Source organism: Ambystoma mexicanum, chromosome 12 (assembly GCF_040938575.1).
Source record: "Ambystoma mexicanum isolate Mex_15411 chromosome 12, UKY_AmexF1_1, whole genome shotgun sequence".
Classification (NCBI taxonomy): Eukaryota; Metazoa; Chordata; class Amphibia; order Caudata; family Ambystomatidae; genus Ambystoma; species Ambystoma mexicanum.
Genome location: NC_090936.1, coordinates 344865905 through 344887105, shown reverse-complemented (window position 1 = coordinate 344887105; position 21201 = coordinate 344865905).

The following is a 21201-nucleotide window of genomic DNA, read 5'->3' as shown; positions in this document are numbered from 1 at the left end:
CTCCTCCCATTCCAATCCTGAGACCCTTCCGATAGCAGAGATGTGATATTTCAATGCTTATACCAAACCTGAGACCCTTCCCATAGCATGAGATGTGATATCCAACTCCTTCCCATTCCAATCCTGAGACCCTTCCTATAGCATGAGATGTGATATCTCAATGCTTCTAATACCAAACCTGAGATCCTTCCTATAAAATGTGATATCCAACTCCTTCCCATTCCAATCCCGAGACCCTTCCTATAGCATGAGATGTGATATCTCAATGCTTCTAATACCAAACCTAAGGTCCTTCCTATAACATGAGATGTGATATCCAAATCCTTCCCATTCCAAACCTGAGACCCTCCCTTTAGCATGAGATGTGATATCCAACTCCTTCCCATTCCAATCCTGATACCCTTCTGATAGCATGAGATGTGATATCTCAATGCCTCTAATACCAAACCTGAGATCCTACCTCTAACATGAAATGTGATATCCAACTCCTTCCTTTTCCAAACCTGAGACCCTTCCTACAGCATGAGATGTGATATCCAAGTCCTTCCCATTCCAATCCTGACACCCTTCCTATAACATGAGATGTGATATCCAACTCCTTCTATTCCAACCTGAGACCCTTCTTATAGCATGAGATGGGATATCCAACTCCTTCCAAATCCAATCCTGATACCCTTCCGATAGCATGATATGTGATATCCCAATGCTTCTACAAAACCTGACACCCATACCATGGCATGAGATGTGATATCAAACTCCCGTCCTATACCATGAGACTTGATATCTCAATGCTTCTAATACCAAACCTGAGACCGGTCCAATTACATGAGATGTGATATCCAAATCCTTCCCCTTCCAAACCTTAGACCCTTCCTTTATCATGAGATGTGATATCCAAGTCCTTCCCATTCCATTCCTGAGACCCTTCCTATAGCATGAGATGTGATATCTCAATGCTTCTAATACCAAACCTGAGACCCTTCCTATAACATGAAATGTGATATCCAACTCCTTCCTTTTCCAAACCTGAGACCCTTCCTACAGCATGAGATGTGATATCCAAGTCCTTCCCATTCCAATCCTGACACCCTTCCTATAACATGAGATGTGATATCCAACTCCTTCTATTCCAAACCTGAGACCCTCCCTTTAGCATGAGATGTGATATCCAACTCCTTCCCATTCCAATCCTGATACCCTTCTGATAGCATGAGATGTGATATCTCAATGCCTCTAATACCAAACCTGAGATCCTACCTCTAACATGAAATGTGATATCCAACTCCTTCCTTTTCCAAACCTGAGACCCTTCCTACAGCATGAGATGTGATATCCAAGTCCTTCCCATTCCAATCCTGACACCCTTCCTATAACATGAGATGTGATATCCAACTCCTTCTATTCCAACCTGAGACCCTTCTTATAGCATGAGATGGGATATCCAACTCCTTCCAAATCCAATCCTGATACCCTTCCGATAGCATGATATGTGATATCCCAATGCTTCTACAAAACCTGACACCCATACCATGGCATGAGATGTGATATCAAACTCCCGTCCTATACCATGAGACTTGATATCTCAATGCTTCTAATACCAAACCTGAGACCGGTCCAATTACATGAGATGTGATATCCAAATCCTTCCCCTTCCAAACCTTAGACCCTTCCTTTATCATGAGATGTGATATCCAAGTCCTTCCCATTCCATTCCTGAGACCCTTCCTATAGCATGAGATGTGATATCTCAATGCTTCTAATACCAAACCTGAGACCCTTCCTATAACATGAATTGTGATATCCAAATCCTTCCCATTCCAATCCTGAGACCCTTCCGATAGCAGAGATGTGATATCTCAATGCTTATACCAAACCTAAGACCCTTCCGATAGCATGAGATGTGATATCTCAATGCTTCTAATACCAAACCTGAGATCCTTCCAATAACATGAGATATGATGTCCAAATCCCTCCCCTTCCAAACCTTAGACCATCCCTTTAGCATGAGATTTGATATCCAACTCCTTCCCATTCCAATCCTGAGACCCTTCCTATAGCATGAGATGTGATATCTCAATGCCTCTAAAACCAAACCTGAGATCCTACCTCTAACATGAAATGTGATATCCAACTCCTTCCCCTTCCAACCCTGAGAGCCTTCCTATAGAATGCGATGTGATATCCAAGTCCTTCCCATTCCAATCCTGAGACCCTTCCTATAACATGAGATGTGATATCCAACTCCTTCCCATTCCAATCATGAGACCCTTCCTATAGCTTGAGATGTGATATCCAACTCCTTCTCATTCCAATTCTGAGACCCGTCCTATACCATGAGACTTGATATCTCAATGCATCAAATACAAAACCTGAGACCGGTCCTATAACATGAGATGTGATACCCAAATCCCTCCCCTTCCAAACCTTAGACCCTTCCTATAGCATGAGATGTGATATCTCATTGCTTCTAATACCAAACCTGAGACCCTTCCTATATCGAGATGGGATATCCAACTCCTTCCCATTCCAATCCTGAGACCCTTCAGATAGCAGAGATGTGATATCCAACTCCTTCCCATTCCAAACCTGAGACCCTTCCGATAGCATGAGATGTGATATCTCAATGCTGCTAAAACCAAACATGAGAACCATCCTATAACATGAGATGTCAAATCCAAATCCTTCCCTTTCCAAACCTGAGACCCTTCCTATAGCTTGAGATGAAATATCAAACTCCTTCCCATTCCAATCCTGAGATAGCTTGAGATGTGATATCCAACTCCATCCCATTCCAATCCTGAGACCCTTCCGATAGCATGAGATGTGATAGCTCAATGCTTCTAAAACCAAACATGAGAACCATGCTATAACATGAGATGTGAAATCCAAATCCTTCCCTTTCCAAACCTGAGACCCTTCCTATAGCTTGAGATGAAATATCAAACTCCTTCCCATTCCAATCCTGAGATAGCTTGAGATGTGAGATCCAAATCCTTCCCCTTCCAAACCTGAGACCCTTCCTATAGCTTGATATGTGATATCAAACTCCTTCCCATTACAATCCTGAGATAGCTTGAGATGTGATATCCAACTCCATCCCATTCCAATCCTGAGACCCTTCCGATAGCATGAGATGTGATAGCTCAATGCTTCTAATATCAAAACTGAGACCCTCCCTATAGTATGAGATGTGAAATCTAAGTCCTTCACATTCCTATCCTGAGACCCTTCCGATAGCAGAGATGTGATATCTCAATGCTTATACCGAACCTGATGACCCTTCCTTTAGCATGAGATGTGATATTCAACTCCTTCCCATTCCAATCCTGAGACCCTTCCTATAGCATGAGATGTGATATCTCAATGCTTCTAATACCAAACCTGAGATCCTTCCTATAACATGTGATATCCAACTCCTTCCCATTCCAATCCCGAGACCCTTCCTATAGCATGAGATGTGATATCTCAATGCTTCTAATACCAAACCTAAGGTCCTTCCTATAACATGAGATGTGATATCCAAATCCTTCCCATTCCAAACCTGAGACCCTCCCTTTAGCATGAGATGTGATATCCAACTCCTTCCCATTCCAATCCTGATACCCTTCTGATAGCATGAGATGTGAAATCTCAATGCCTCTAATACCAAACCTGAGATCCTACCTCTAACATGAAATGTGATATCCAACTCCTTCCTTTTCCAAACCTGAGACCCTTCCTACAGCATGAGATGTGATATCCAAGTCCTTCCCATTCCAATCCTGAGACCCTTCCTATAACATGAGATGTGATATCCAACTCCTTCTATTCCAACCTGAGACCCTTCTTATAGCATGAGATGGGATATCCAACTCCTTCCAAATCCAATCCTGATACCCTTCCGATAGCATGATATGTGATATCCCAATCCTTCTACAAAACCTGACACCCATACCATGGCATGAGATGTGATATCAAACTCCCGTCCTATACCATGAGACTTGATATCTCAATGCTTCTAATACCAAACCTGAGACCGGTCCAATTACATGAGATGTGATATCCAAATCCTTCCCCTTCCAAACCTTAGACCCTTCCTTTATCATGAGATGTGATATCCAAGTCCTTCCCATTCCATTCCTGAGACCCTTCCTATAGCATGAGATGTGATATCTCAATGCTTCTAATACCAAACCTGAGACCCTTCCTATAACATGAATTGTGATATCCAAATCCTTCCCATTCCAATCCTGAGACCCTTCCGATAGCAGAGATGTGATATCTCAATGCTTATACCAAACCTAAGACCCTTCCGATAGCATGAGATGTGATATCTCAATGCTTCTAATACCAAACCTGAGATCCTTCCAATAACATGAGATATGATGTCCAAATCCCTCCCCTTCCAAACTTTAGACCATCCCTTTAGCATGAGATTTGATATCCAACTCCTTCCCATTCCAATCCTGAGACCCTTCCTATAGCATGAGATGTGATATCTCAATGCCTCTAAAACCAAACCTGAGATCCTACCTCTAACATGAAATGTGATATCCAACTCCTTCCCCTTCCAACCCTGAGAGCCTTCCTATAGAATGAGATGTGATATCCAAGTCCTTCCCATTCAAATCCTGAGACCCTTCCTATAACATGAGATGTGATATCCAACTCCTTCCCATTCCAATCATGAGACCCTTCCTATAGCTTGAGATGTGATATCCAACTCCTTCTCATTCCAATTCTGAGACCCGTCCTATACCATGAGACTTGATATCTCAATGCATCAAATACCAAACCTGAGACCGGTCCTATAACATGAGATGTGATACCCAAATCCCTCCCCTTCCAAACCTTAGACCCTTCCTATAGTATGAGATGTGATATCTCATTGCTTCTAATACCAAACCTGAGACCCTTCCTATATCGAGATGGGATATCCAACTCCTTCCCATTCCAATCCTGAGACCCTTCAGATAGCAGAGATGTGATATCCAACTCCTTCCCATTCCAAAACTGAGACCCTTCCGATAGCATGAGATGTGATATCTCAATGCTGCTAAAACCAAACATGAGAACCATCCTATAACATGAGATGTCAAATCCAAATCCTTCCCTTTCCAAACCTGAGACCCTTCCTATAGCTTGAGATGAAATATCAAACTCCTTCCCATTCCAATCCTGAGATAGCTTGAGATGTGATATCCAACTCCATCCCATTCCAATCCTGAGACCCTTCCGATAGCATGAGATGTGATAGCTCAATGCTTCTAAAACCAAACATGAGAACCATGCTATAACATGAGATGTGAAATCCAAATCCTTCCCTTTCCAAACCTGAGACCCTTCCTATAGCTTGAGATGAAATATCAAACTCCTTCCCATTCCAATCCTGAGATAGCTTGAGATGTGAGATCCAAATCCTTCCCCTTCCAAACCTGAGACCCTTCCTATAGCTTGATATGTGATATCAAACTCCTTCCCATTACAATCCTGAGATAGCTTGAGATGTGATATCCAACTCCATCCCATTCCAATCCTGAGACCCTTCCGATAGCATGAGATGTGATAGCTCAATGCTTCTAATATCAAAACTGAGACCCTCCCTATAGTATGAGATGTGAAATCTAAGTCCTTCACATTCCTATCCTGAGACCCTTCCGATAGCAGAGATGTGATATCTCAATGCTTATACCGAACCTGATGACCCTTCCTTTAGCATGAGATGTGATATTCAACTCCTTCCCATTCCAATCCTGAGACCCTTCCTATAACATGAGACGTGATATCCAACTCCTTCCCATTCCAAACCTGAGACCTTTCCTTTAGCATATGTGATATCCAACAACTTCCCATTCCAATCCTGAGACCCTTCCGATAGCATGAGATGTGATATCCAACTCCTTCCCATTCCAATACTGAGAGCCTTCCAATAGCATATGTGATATCTCAATGCTTCTAATATCAAAACTGAGACCCTCCCTATAACATGAGATGTGATATCCAACTCCTTCCCATTCCAATCGAGACCCTTCCTATAACATGAGATGTGATATCTCTATGCTTCTAATACCAAACCTGAGGCCCTTCCCGTAGTATATGTGAAATCCAACTCCTTCCCATTCCAAACTTGTGACCCTTCCTGTAGCATGAAATGTGATTTTTCACCCCTTCCAATACCATACCCGAGACCATTCCCACAGCCTGATTTGAAATCTCATTTCTTCCAATACCAAACCCGAGATCCTTCCGATAGGATGTGATTTGATATCTCAGTGCTTCTAATACCAAACCTGAGACCCTCCCTATAACAATAGATATCATATCCAACTCCTTCCCATTCCAATCCTGAGACTCTTCCTATAGCATGACATGTGATTTCGAACTTCCCATTCAAATCCTGAGACTCAGACCTCCCCGTCTAACCTCACCACTCCTAGCTCCCGGATTGATAATGCACTCCTGCTGTGTCTTCTCTCCCTTCTTCTGCTTCCTTTCCTCTCTCCTTCCTCATGTGCCCTAGGTCAGGCTCCTTCTACACCTCCGCAAGGATTACTGATTTGTACCCCTCCCCATTCTCAACTCTCACTCAGTTAACACTCATCTGACATCTGCCATTTCCTGGAAGAACCCGACCTTGATGTCCTTGGTCTAACCGAGACATGGATGACGGCCAGCGCTGTCTCGAGCTCTGACACTTTCCTCCCTGATGACAAGTTCCTCTCCATGCCCAGATCCAACCGTTCTTGAGGGGGAGTATCCTTGATTCCTGTAGTAAATTGCTTTCCTTTGCAGGCCGACTCCTCTCACGAATGCCTTGTCTGCATGCATTCTCTCTTTCCTGGCCAATTTCTCACCGTGGCTATTTGCCTACCCCCTTCCTCTCTCAGTGGATGGACTTCTCCATCCTAGCCTCCTTCCACTCAACTCCGCCTACTTGGAGAATTCAAAATGAACCTGTATGCTTCCTGACCTGGACTTTTACGAGATCTGCAACTCTTCATGTCTCTGGCCCTACACACTGCAGGAAATACTCAGGATTTTCTGATCTCAGACATCCCCCTATGTAACCCTCTCAACAATCCTCTCCCGTGGTGATCAAATTCTCATCTCCAAAGAAGGCTAACTACAGCTGTTCCTCCTCAGTGGAGTTCTCCCTTTCTGTCCCTGCTCTCTGCACCGTTTCGCGTTGCAAACACTCGCTTCCCTGCTCTCTGGTTTTGACGCTTTTCCTTCTTCCTTTCTGTGCTTGTTCTCTGCATCGTTTCGCGTTGCAGAGAACAACTCGCTTCCCAGCTCTCTGGTTTAGACGTGTGTTCCCTGCCTTCTCTCTCTTCCCGCTGCCTTCAAATCAACAAATGAGCTTCAAAAGATACACGGTGCTCAGAATGCTTTATAACACCCATTATTCAAGATATAGCTGTAACCCGCTAGACGTATTGAAAAGTGCTAAAAACTAGCAAAAATAGCTAGAAAATGTTCTTTCCTCGCGTTTTGGTAAATACGAATTCTGGTGGATTCCCATTTTGTACTCTGTTCGTGCATTTGTTCAGTCGAATCCTGATGTTTTTAACCACTCGTCACCCATACAAGGGGGGGATCAAAATCTACTGTTCACAGGCTGAATGTATACTGCTGAAATCGTCAATGCATTATCGGGTAAACCGACTGTTCTGGAAAGTGTATTTGCCATCTGTTATTCCAGTCAGCATGTTTTCATCGTCCCTTCTTGTTTCAAGGCTGCACTCCCGTGGTGATCACATTCTCCTCTCCAGAGCAGGCTAACTACCAGCTGCTCCTCCTCAGAGGCGTTCCACCTTTCTGTCCCTGCTCCCTGCACCGTTTCACGTTGCATGTACTCGCTTCCCAGCTCTCTGGTTTAGATGCGTGTTCCCTGCCTTCTCTCCTCTTCCTACAGCCTTCCAATGAGCTCCACAAGATAGTGTTCAGAATGCTTTATAACCCCATTATTCAACATATAGCTGTAACCCGCTAGACGTATTGAAACGTGCTAAAAACTAGCAAAAATAGCTAGAAAATGTACTTCCCTCGCGTTTTTATAAATGCGAATTCTGGTGTGTTCCCATGTTGTATGTACTGTTTCCGTGCGTTTGTGTCGAATCCTGAAGTTTTTAACCACTGTTCTGCCATACTAGGGGGGGGGGGGGTCAACATCTACTGCTGTTCACAGGCTGAATGTATACGGCTGAAATCTTCAAGGTATTATCAGCTTTCCTGACTGTTTTGGAACGTGTATTTGCCATCTGTTAATGCAGTCGCCCTTTGTTCATCGATCCTTCTAGTTTACAGGCTGCACTCCCCTAGTGATCACATTCTTCTCTCCTATGCAGGCTAACTACCAGCTGCTCCTCCTCATAGGTGTTCATCCTTTCTGTCCCTGCTCCCTGCACCGTTTCGCGTTGCATGTACTCGCTTCCCAGCTCTCTGGTTGAGATGCGTGTTCCCTGCCTTCTCTCCTCTTGCTACAGCCTTCCAATTTGCTCCACAAGATACAGTATTCAGAATGCTTTATAACACCCATTATTCAACATATAGCTGTAACCCGCTAGACGTATTGAAACGTGCTAAAAACTAGCAAAAACAGCTAGAAAATGTACTTCCCGTGGTGCACTCCCGTGGTGATCACATTCTCCTCTCCAGAGCAGGCTAACTACCAGCTGCTCCTCCTCAGAGGCGTTCCACCTTTCTGTCCCTGCTCCCTGCACCGTTTCGCGTTGCATGTACTCGCATCCCAGCTCTCTGGTTTAGATGCGTGTTCCCTGCCTTCTCTCCTCTTCCTACAGCCTTTCAATGAGCTCCACAAGATAGTGTTCAGAATGCTTAATAACCCCATTATTCAACATATAGCTGTAACCCGCTAGACGTATTGAAACGTGCTAAAAACTAGCAAAAATAGCTAGAAAATGTACTTCCCTCGCGTTTTTGTAAATGCGAATTCTGGTGGGTTCCCATGTTGTATGTACTGTGTCCGTGCGTTTGTGTCGAATCCTGAAGTTTTTAACCACTGTTCTCCCATACTAGGGAGGGGGGGTCAACATCTACTGCTGTTCACAGGCTGAATGTATACGGCTGAAATCTTCAAGGCATTATCAGCTTTCCTGACTGTTTTGGAACGTGTATTTGCCATCTGTTAATGCAGTCGCCCTTTGTTCATCGTTCCTTCTAGTTTACAGGCTGCACTCCCCTAGTGATCACATTCTTCACTCCTATGCAGGCTAACTACCAGCTGCTCCTCCTCATAGGTGTTCATCCTTTCTGTCCCTGCTCCCTGCACCGTTTCGCGTTGCATGTACTCGCTTCCCAGCTCTCTGGTTGAGATGCGTGTTCCCTGTCTTCTCTCCTTTCTACAGCCTTCCAATTTGCTCCACAAGATACAGTGTTCAGAATGCTTTATAACACCCATTATTCAACATATAGCTGTAACCCGCTAGACGTATTGAAACGTGCTAAAAACTAGCAAAAACAGCTAGAAAATGTACTTCCCTCGCGTTTTGGTAAATGCAGGGTACACGCGTCTAAACCAGAAAGCAGGGAAGCGAGCATTTCAGCAGTATAAATTCAGCCTGTGAACAACACATTTTGACCCTCCCTTGTATGGGAGAAGAGTGGTTCAAAAGACCAGGATTCGACTGAACAAACGCACGAACAGAGTACAAAATGGGAATCCACCACAATTCGCATTTACCAAAACGCGAGGAAAGTACATTTTCTAGCTGTTTCTGCTCGTTTTTAGCACGTTTCAATACGTCTAGCGGGTTACAGCTATATGTTGAATAATGGGTGTTATAAAGCATTCTGAACACTATCTTGTGGAGCTCATTGGAAGGCTGTAGGAAGAGGAGACAAGGCAGGGAACACGTATCTAAACCAGAGAGCCTGGAAGCGAGTACATGTAACGCGAAACGGTGCAGGGAGCAGGGACAGAAAGGAAGAACGCCTATGAGGAGGAGCAGCTGGTAGTCAGCCTGCTCTGGAGAAGAGAATGTGATCACCAGGGGAGTGCAGCCTGTAAAGTAGAAGGGACGATGAACACAGGGCGACTACATTAACAGATGGCCAATACACGTTACAAAACAGTCAGGAAAGCTGATAATGCCTTGAAGATTTCAGCCGTATACATTCAGCCTGTGAACAGCAGTAGACGTTGACCCCCCCCCCCTTGTATGGGAGAACAGTGGTTAAAAACTTCAGGATTCGACAACAAACGCACGGACAGTACATACATGGGAACCCATCAGAAATAGCATTTACAAAAACGCGAGGAAAGTACATTTTCTAGCTGTTTTTGCTAGTTTACAGCACGTTTCAATACGTCTAGCGGGTTACGGCTATATGTTGAATAATGGGTGTTATAGAGCATTCTGAGCACTGTGTATCTTTTGGAGCTCATTTTTTGATTTGAAGGCAGCGGGAAGAGGAGAGAAGGCAGGGAACACGCGTCTAAACCAGAGAGCTGGGAAGCGAGTACTTGCAACGCGAAAAGGGCAGAAAGCAAGAAGGCCTCTGAGAAGGAAAAGCGTCTAAACCAGAGAGCAGGGAAGCGAGTGTTTGCAACGCGAAACGGTGCAGGGAGCAGGGACAGAAAGGGAGAACTCCTCTGAGGAGGAACAGCTGTAGTTAGCCTTCTTTGGAGATGAGAATTTGATCACCACGGGAGAGGATTGTTGAGAGGGTTACAGAGGGGGAGGTCTGAAGATCAGAAAATCCTGAGTATTCCCTGCAGTGTGTAGGGCCAGCGACATGAAGAGTTGCAGATCTCGTAAAAGTCCAGGTCAGGAAGCATACAGGTTCATGTTGAATTCTCCAAGTAGGCGGAGTTGAGTTGTAGGAGGCTAGGATGGAGAAATAATCCACTGAGAGAGGAAGGGGGTAGGCAAATAGCCACGGTGAGAGAATGGCCAGGAGAGAATGCAAGCAGACAAGGCATTCGTGACAGGAGTCGGCCTGCAAAGGAAATCAATTTACTACAGGAATCAAGGATAAGCATTGAGATATCACATCTCATCTGAGACAAGGGTCTCAGGATTGGAATGGGAAGGACTTAGATATCACATATCATGCTATAGGGAGGGTCTCAGTTTTGATATTAGAAGCATTGAGATATCACATCTCATGCTATCGGAAGTGTCTCAGGATTGGAATGGGAAGGAGCTGGATATCACATCTCATGTTAAAGGAAGGGTCTCAGGTTTGGAACGGGAAGGAGTTGGATATCACATCTCATGTTATAGGAAGGGTCTCAGGTTTGGTATAAACATTGAGATATCACATCTCTGCTATCGGAAGTGTATCAGGATTGGAATGGGAAGGATTTGGATATCCCATCTCATGTTATAGGACGGGTCTCAGGTTTTTTATTAAAATCATTGAGATATCATATTGCATGCTGTAGGAAGGGTCTAAGGGTTGGAATGGGAAGGACTTGGATATCACATCTCATGCTATAGATAGGCTCTCAGGTTTGGAAAGTGAAGGAGTTGGATATCACATTTCATGTTAGAGGAAGGATCTCAGGTTTGGTATTAGAGGCATTGAGATATCACATCTCAGGCTATAGGAAGGGTCTCAGGATTGGAATGGGAAGGAGTTGGATATCACATCTCATGCTATAGGAAGGGTCTCAGGATTGGAATGGAAGGAGATGGATATCACATCTCGTGCTATAGGAAGGGTCTCAGGATTGGAATGGGAAGGAGTTGGATATCACATCTCATGCTATAGGAAGGGTCTCAGGATTGGAATGGGAAGGAGTTGTATATGACATCTCATGCCGTAGGGAGGGTCTCAGGTTTGGTATAAACATTGAGATATCACATGTCTGCTTTCGAAAGGGTCTCAGGATTGGAATGGGAAGGAGTTGGATATCCCATCTCATGTTATAGGAAGAGTCTCAGGTTTGGTATTAGAAGCATTGAGATATCACATCTCATGCTATAGGAAGTGTCTCAGGATTGGAATGGGAAGGACTTGGCTATCACATCTCATGCTATAGGGAGGGTCTCAAGTTTGATATTAGAAGCATTGAGATATCACATCTCATGCTATAGGAAGGGTCTCAGGATTGGAATGGGAAGGAGTTGGATATCACATCTCATGCTATAGGAAGGGTCTCAGTTTTGGTATAAGCAGTGAGATATCACATCTCATGCTATAGGATGTGTCTCAGGATTGGAATGGGAAGGAGTTGGATATTCCCATCTCATGTTATAGGAAGGGTCTCAGGTTTGGTATTAGAAGCAATGAGATATCACATCTCATGCTATAGGAAGGGTCTCAGGATAGGAATGGGAAGGACTTGGATATCACATCTCATGCTATAGGGAGGGTCTCAAGTTTGATATTAGAAGCATTGAGATATCACATTTCATGATATCGGAAGGGTCTCAAGATTGGAATGGGAAGGAGTTGGATATCACATCTCATTATAAAGGAAGGGTCTAAGGTTTGGAAGGGGAGGGATTTGGATATCACATCTCATGTTATAGGACGGGTCTCAGGTTTGGTATTAGAAGCATTGAGATATCTAGTCTCATGGTATAGGAAGGGTCTCAGAATTGGAATGGGAAGGAATTGGATATCACATCTCAAGCTATAGGAAGGGTCTCAGGATTAGAATGGGAAGGAGTTTGATATCACATCTCATGCCATAGTATGGGTCTCAGGTTTGGTAGAAGCATTGGGATATCACATCTCATGCTATCGGAAGCGTATCGGGATTGGATTTGGAAGGAGTTGGATATCCCATCTCATGCTATAGGAAGGGTCTCAGGTTGGAATGGGAAGGAGTTGGATATCACATCTCATGTTATAGTAAGGGTCTCAGGATTGGAATGGGAAGGACTTGGATATCACATCTCATGCTATAGGAAGGCTCTCAGGTTTGCAAGGGGAAAGAGTTGGATATCACATTTCATGTTAGAGGTAGGATCTCAGGTTTGGTATTAGAAGTATTGAGATATCACATCTCATGCTATCAGAAGGATCTCAGGTTTGGTATAGAAGCATTGAGATATCATATCTTATGGTATCAGAAGAGTCTCAGGATTGGAATGGGAAGGAGTTGGATATCACATCTCATGCTAAAGGGAGGGTCTCAGGTTTGGAAGATAAGGATTTGGATATCACATCTCATGTTATAGGAAGGATCTCAGGTTTGGTATTATAAGTATTGAGATATCACATCTCATGCTATCGGAAGGATCTCAGGTTTGGTATACAAGCATTGAGATATATCTTATGCTATCAGAAGGGTCTCAGGATTGGAATGGGAAGGAGTTGGATATCACATCTAATGCTAATGGGAGGGTCTCAGGTTTGGAAGGCGAAGGATTTGGATATCACATCTCATGTTATAGGATGGATCTCAGGTTTGGTATTAGAAGTATTGAGATATCACATCTCATGTTATCGGAAGGATCTCAGGTTTGGTATTAGAAGTAATGAGATATCACATCTCATGCTATAGGAAGGGTCTCAGGATTGGAATGGGAAGGAGTTGGATATTACATCTCATGCTAAAGGATGGGTCTCAGGTTTGGTAGAAGCATTGAGATATCACATATCATGCTATAGGAAGGGTCTCAGTTTTGATATTAGAAGCATTGAGATATCACATCTCATGCTATCGGAAGTGTCTCAAGATTGCAATGGGAAGGAGCTGGATATCACATCTCATGCTAAAGGAAGGGTCTCAGGTTTGGAACGGGAAGGAGTTGGATATCACATCTCATGTTATAGGACGGGTCGCAGGTTTTTTATTAGAATCATTGAGATATATTGCATGCTGTAGGAAGGGTCTAAGGGTTGGAATGGGAAGGACTTGGATATCACATCTCATGCTATAGATAGGCTCTTAGGTTTGGAAAGGGAAGGAGTTGGATATCACATTTCATGTTAGAGGAAGGATCTCAGGTTTGGTATTAGAGGCATTGAGATATCACATCTCATGCTATAGGAAGGGTCTCAGGATTGGAATGGGAAGTAGTTGGATATCACATCTCATGCTATAGGAAGGGTCTCAGGTTTGGTATAAGCATTGAGATATCACATCTCATGCTATAGGACGGGTCTCAGGATTGGAATGGAAGGAGTTGGATATCACATCTCATGTTATAGGAAGGATCTCAGGTTTGGTATTAGAAGCATTGAGACATCACATCTCATGCTATAGGAAGGGTCTCAGGTTTGGAAGGGGAAAGAGTTGGATATCACATTTCATGTTAGAGGTAGGATCTCAGGTTTGGTATTAGAGGCATTGAGATATCACATCTCTGCTATCAGAAGGGTCTCAGGAATGGAATGGGAAAGAGTTGGATATCATCACATGCTAAAGGGAGGGTCTCAGGTTTGGAAGGGGAAGGATTCGGATATCACATCTCATGTTATAGGAAGGATCTCAGGTTTGGTATTAGAAGCATTGAGATATCACATCTCATGCTATCGGAAGGATCTCAGGTTTGGTATTAGAAGCATTGAGATATCAAATCTCATGCTATCAGAAGGGTACTCAGGATTGGAATGGGAGGGAGTTGGGTATCACATCTCATGCTAAAGGGAGGGTCTCAGGTTTGGAAGGGGAAGGATTTGGATATCACATCTCATGTTATCGGAAGGATCTCACGTTTGGTATTAGAAGTATTGAGATATCATATCTCATGCTATAGGAAGGGTCTCAGGATTGGAATGGGAAAGAGTTGGATATCACATCTCATGCTATAGGGAGTGTCTCAGGATTGGAATGGGAAGGACTTAGATATCACATATCATGCTATAGGGAGGGTCTCAGTTTTGATATTAGAAGCATTGAGATATCACATCTCATGCTATCGGAAGTGTCTCAGGATTGGAATGGGAAGGAGCTGGATATCACATCTCATGCTAAAGGAAGGGTCTCAGGTTTGGAACGGGAAGGATTTGGATATCACATCTCATGTTATAGGAAGGGTCTCAGGTTTGGTATAAGCATTGAGATATCACATCTCTGCTATCGGAAGTGTCTCAGGATTGGAATGGGAAGGAGTTGGATATCCCATCTCATGTTATAGGACGGGTCTCAGGTTTGTTATTAGAATCATTGAGATATATTGCATGCTGTAGGAAGGGTCTAAGGGTTGGAATGGGAAGGACTTGGATATCACATCTCATGCTATAGATAGGCTCTTAGGTTTGGAAAGGGAAGGAGTTGGATATCACATTTCATGTTAGAGGAAGGATCTCAGGTTTGGTATTAGAAGCATTGAGATATCACATCTCATGCTATAGGAAGGGTCTCAGGATTGGAATGGGAAGTAGTTGGATATCACATCTCATGCTATAGGAAGGGTCTCAGGTTTGGTATAAGCATTGAGATATCACATCTCATGCTATAGGACGGGTCTCAGGATTGGAATGGAAGGAGTTGGATATCACATCTCATGTTATAGGAAGGATCTCAGGTTTGGTATTAGAAGCATTGAGACATCACATCTCATGCTATAGGAAGGGTCTCAGGGTTGGAATGGGAAGGAGTTGGATATCACCTCTCATCCAATAGGAAGGGTCTCAGGTTTGGAATGGGAAGGAATTGGATATCACATCTTATGTTATAGGAAGGATCTCAGGTTTGGTATTAGAAGCATTGAGATATCACATCTCATGCTATAGGAAGGGTCTCAGGATTGGAATGTGAAGGATTTGGATATCACATCTCATGCTAAAGGAAGGGTCTCAGGTTTGGTAGAACATTGAGATATCACGTCTCTGCTATCGGAAGGGTCTCAGGATTGGATTGGGAAGGAGTTGGATATCCCTTCTCATGCTATAGGAAGTGTCTCAGGTTGGAATGGGAAGGAGTTGGATATCGCATCTCATGTTATAGGAAGGGTCTCAGGATTGGAATGGGAAGGATTTGGATATCACATCTCTTGCTATAGGAAGGGTCACAGGATTGGAATGGGTAGGAGTTGGATATTACTTTCTTGCTATAGGAAGGGTCTCATGTTTGGAATGGGAAGGAGTTGGATATCACACATGCTATAGTTAGTGTCTCAGGTTTGGAACGGGAAGGAGTTGGATATCACATCTCATGTTATAGGAAGGGTCTCAGGTTTGGTATAAGCATTGAGATATCACATCTCTGCTATCGGAAGGGTCTCAGGATTGGATTGAGAAGGAGTTGGATATCCCTTCTCATGCTATAGGAAGTGTCTCAGGTTGGAATGGGAAGGAGTTGGATATCGCATCTCATGTTATAGGAAGGGTCTCAGGATTGGAATGGGAAGGATTTGGATATCACATCTCTTGCTATAGGAAGGGTCTCAGGTTGGAATGGGAAGGAGTTGGATATCACATCTCATGTTATAGGAAGGGTCTCAGGATTGGAATGGGAAGGACTTGGATATCACATCTCATGCTATAGGAAGGCTCTCAGGTTTGCAAGGGGAAAGAGTTGGATATCACATTTCATGTTAGAGGTAGGATCTCAGGTTTGGTATTAGAAGTATTGAGATATCACATCTCATGCTATCAGAAGGATCTCAGGTTTGGTATAGAAGCATTGAGATATCATATCTTATGGTATCAGAAGAGTCTCAGGATTGGAATGGGAAGGAGTTGGATATCACATCTCATGCTAAAGGGAGGGTCTCAGGTTTGGAAGATAAGGATTTGGATATCACATCTCATGTTATAGGAAGGATCTCAGGTTTGGTATTATAAGTATTGAGATATCACATCTCATGCTATCGGAAGGATCTCAGGTTTGGTATAGAAGCATTGAGATATATCTTATGCTATCAGAAGGGTCTCAGGATTGGAATGGGAAGGAGTTGGATATCACATCTAATGCTAACGGGAGGGTCTCAGGTTTGGAAGGCGAAGGATTTGGATATCACATCTCATGTTATAGGATGGATCTCAGGTTTGGTATTAGAAGTATTGAGATATCACATCTCATGTTATCGGAAGGATCTCAGGTTTGGTATTAGAAGTAATGAGATATCACATCTCATGCTATAGGAAGGGTCTCAGGATTGGAATGGGAAGGAGTTGGATATCACATCTCATGCTAAAGGATGGGTCTCAGGTTTGGTAGAAGCATTGAGATATCACATCTCATGTTATCGGAAGGATCTCAGGTTTGGTATTAGAAGTAATGAGATATCACATCTCATGCTATCGGAAGTGTCTCAAGATTGGAATGGGAAGGAGCTGGATATCACATCTCATGCTAAAGGAAGGGTCTCAGGTTTGGAACGGGAAGGAGTTGGATATCACATCTCATGTTATAGGACGGGTCGCAGGTTTTTTATTAGAATCATTGAGATATATTGCATGCTGTAGGAAGGGTCTAAGGGTTGGAATGGGAAGGACTTGGATATCACATCTCATGCTATAGATAGGCTCTTAGGTTTGGAAAGGGAAGGAGTTGGATATCACATTTCATGTTAGAGGAAGGATCTCAGGTTTGGTATTAGAGGCATTGAGATATCACATCTCATGCTATAGGAAGGGTCTCAGGATTGGAATGGGAAGTAGTTGGATATCACATCTCATGCTATAGGAAGGGTCTCAGGTTTGGTATAAGCATTGAGATATCACATCTCATGCTATAGGACGGGTCTCAGGATTGGAATGGAAGGAGTTGGATATCACATCTCATGTTATAGGAAGGATCTCAGGTTTGGTATTAGAAGCATTGAGACATCACATCTCATGCTATAGGAAGGGTCTCAGGTTTGGAAGGGGAAAGAGTTGGATATCACATTTCATGTTAGAGGTAGGATCTCAGGTTTGGTATTAGAGGCATTGAGATATCACATCTCTGCTATCAGAAGGGTCTCAGGAATAGAATGGGAAAGAGTTGGATATCATCTCATGCTAAAGGGAGGGTCTCAGGTTTGGAAGGGGAAGGATTCGGATATCACATCTCATGTTATAGGAAGGATCTCAGGTTTGGTATTAGAAGCATTGAGATATCACATCTCATGCTATCGGAAGGATCTCAGGTTTGGTATTAGAAGCATTGAGATATCAAATCTCATGCTATCAGAAGGGTCTCAGGATTGGAATGGGAGGGAGTTGGGTATCACATCTCATGCTAAAGGGAGAGTCTCAGGTTTGGAAGGGGAAGGATTTGGATATCACATCTCATGTTATCGGAAGGATCTCACGTTTGGTATTAGAAGTATTGAGATATCATATCTCATGCTATAGGAAGGGTCTCAGGATTGGAATGGGAAAGAGTTGGATATCACATCTCATGCTATAGGGAGTGTCTCAGGATTGGAATGGGAAGGACTTAGATATCACATATCATGCTATAGGGAGGGTCTCAGTTTTGATATTAGAAGCATTGAGATATCACATCTCATGCTATCGGAAGTGTCTCAGGATTGGAATGGGAAGGAGCTGGATATCACATCTCATGCTAAAGGAAGGGTCTCAGGTTTGGAACGGGAAGGATTTGGATATCACATCTCATGTTATAGGAAGGGTCTCAGGTTTGGTATAAGCATTGAGATATCACATCTCTGCTATCGGAAGTGTCTCAGGATTGGAATGGGAAGGAGTTGGATATCCCATCTCATGTTATAGGACGGGTCTCAGGTTTGTTATTAGAATCATTGAGATATATTGCATGCTGTAGGAAGGGTCTAAGGGTTGGAATGGGAAGGACTTGGATATCACATCTCATGCTATAGATAGGCTCTTAGGTTTGGAAAGGGAAGGAGTTGGATATCACATTTCATGTTAGAGGAAGGATCTCAGGTTTGGTATTAGAAGCATTGAGATATCACATCTCATGCTATAGGAAGGGTCTCAGGATTGGAATGGGAAGTAGTTGGATATCACATCTCATGCTATAGGAAGGGTCTCAGGTTTGGTATAAGCATTGAGATATCACATCTCATGCTATAGGACGGGTCTCAGGATTGGAATGGAAGGAGTTGGATATCACATCTCATGTTATAGGAAGGATCTCAGGTTTGGTATTAGAAGCATTGAGACATCACATCTCATGCTATAGGAAGGGTCTCAGGGTTGGAATGGGAAGGAGTTGGATATCACCTCTCATCCAATAGGAAGGGTCTCAGGTTTGGAATGGGAAGGAATTGGATATCACATCTTATGTTATAGGAAGGATCTCAGGTTTGGTATTAGAAGCATTGAGATATCACATCTCATGCTATAGGAAGGGTCTCAGGATTGGAATGTGAAGGATTTGGATATCACATCTCATGCTAAAGGAAGGGTCTCAGGTTTGGTAGAACATTGAGATATCACGTCTCTGCTATCGGAAGGGTCTCAGGATTGGATTGGGAAGGAGTTGGATATCCCTTCTCATGCTATAGGAAGTGTCTCAGGTTGGAATGGGAAGGAGTTGGATATCGCATCTCATGTTATAGGAAGGGTCTCAGGATTGGAATGGGAAGGATTTGGATATCACATCTCTTGCTATAGGAAGGGTCACAGGATTGGAATGGGTAGGAGTTGGATATTACTTTCTTGCTATAGGAAGGGTCTCATGTTTGGAATGGGAAGGAGTTGGATATCACACATGCTATAGTTAGTGTCTCAGGTTTGGAACGGGAAGGAGTTGGATATCACATCTCATGTTATAGGAAGGATCTCAGGTTTGGTATAAGCATTGAGATATCACATCTCTGCTATCGGAAGGGTCTCAGGATTGGATTGGAAAGGAGTTGGATATCCCTTCTCATGCTATAGGAAGTGTCTCAGGTTGGAATGGGAAGGAGTTGGATATCGCATCTCATGTTATAGGAAGGGTCTCAAGATTGGAATGGGAAGGATTTGGATATCACATCTCTTGCTATAGGAAGGGTCTCAGGTTGGAATGGGAAGGAGTTGGATATCACATCTCATGTTATAGGAAGGGTCTCAGGATTGGAATGGGAAGGACTTGGATATCACATCTCATGCTATAGGAAGGCTCTCAGGTTTGCAAGGGGAAAGAGTTGGATATCACATTTCATGTTAGAGGTAGGATCTCAGGTTTGGTATTAGAAGTATTGAGATATCACATCTCATGCTATCAGAAGGATCTCAGGTTTGGTATAGAAGCATTGAGATATCATATCTTATGGTATCAGAAGAGTCTCAGGATTGGAATGGGAAGGAGTTGGATATCACATCTCATGCTAAAGGGAGGGTCTCAGGTTTGGAAGATAAGGATTTGGATATCACATCTCATGTTATAGGAAGGATCTCAGGTTTGGTATTATAAGTATTGAGATATCACATCTCATGCTATCGGAAGGATCTCAGGTTTGGTATAGAAGCATTGAGATATATCTTATGCTATCAGAAGGGTCTCAGGATTGGAATGGGAAGGAGTTGGATATCACATCTAATGCTAACGGGAGGGTCTCAGGTTTGGAAGGCGAAGGATTTGGATATCACATCTCATGTTATAGGATGGATCTCAGGTTTGGTATTAGAAGTATTGAGATATCACATCTCATGTTATCGGAAGGATCTCAGGTTTGGTATTAGAAGTAATGAGATATCACATCTCATGCTATAGGAAGGGTCTCAGGATTGGAATGGGAAGGAGTTGGATATCACATCTCATGCTAAAGGATGGGTCTCAGGTTTGGGAGAAGCATTGAGATATCACATCTCATGCTATAGGAAGGGTCTCAGTTTTGATATTAGAAGCATTGAGATATCACATCTCATGCTATCGGAAGTGTCTCAAGATTGGAATGGGAAGGAGCTGGATATCACATCTCATGCTAAAGGAAGGGTCTCAGGTTTGGAACGGGAAAGAGTTGGATATCACATCTCATGTTATAGGACGGGTCGCAGGTTTTTTATTAGAATCATTGAGATATATTGCATGCTGTAGGAAGGGTCTAAGGGTTGGAATGGGAAGGACTTGGATATCACATCTCATGCTATAGATAGGCTCTTAGGTTTGGAAAGGGAAGGAGTTGGATATCACATTTCATGTTAGAGGAAGGATCTCAGGTTTGGTATTAGAGGCATTGAGATATCACATCTCATGCTATAGGAAGGGTCTCAGGATTGGAATGGGAAGTAGTTGGATATCACATCTCATGCTATAGGAAGGGTCTCAGGTTTGGTATAAGCATTGAGATATCACATCTCATGCTATAGGACGGGTCTCAGGATTGGAATGGAAGGAGTTGGATATCACATCTCATGTTATAGGAAGGATCTCAGGTTTGGTATTAGAAGCAT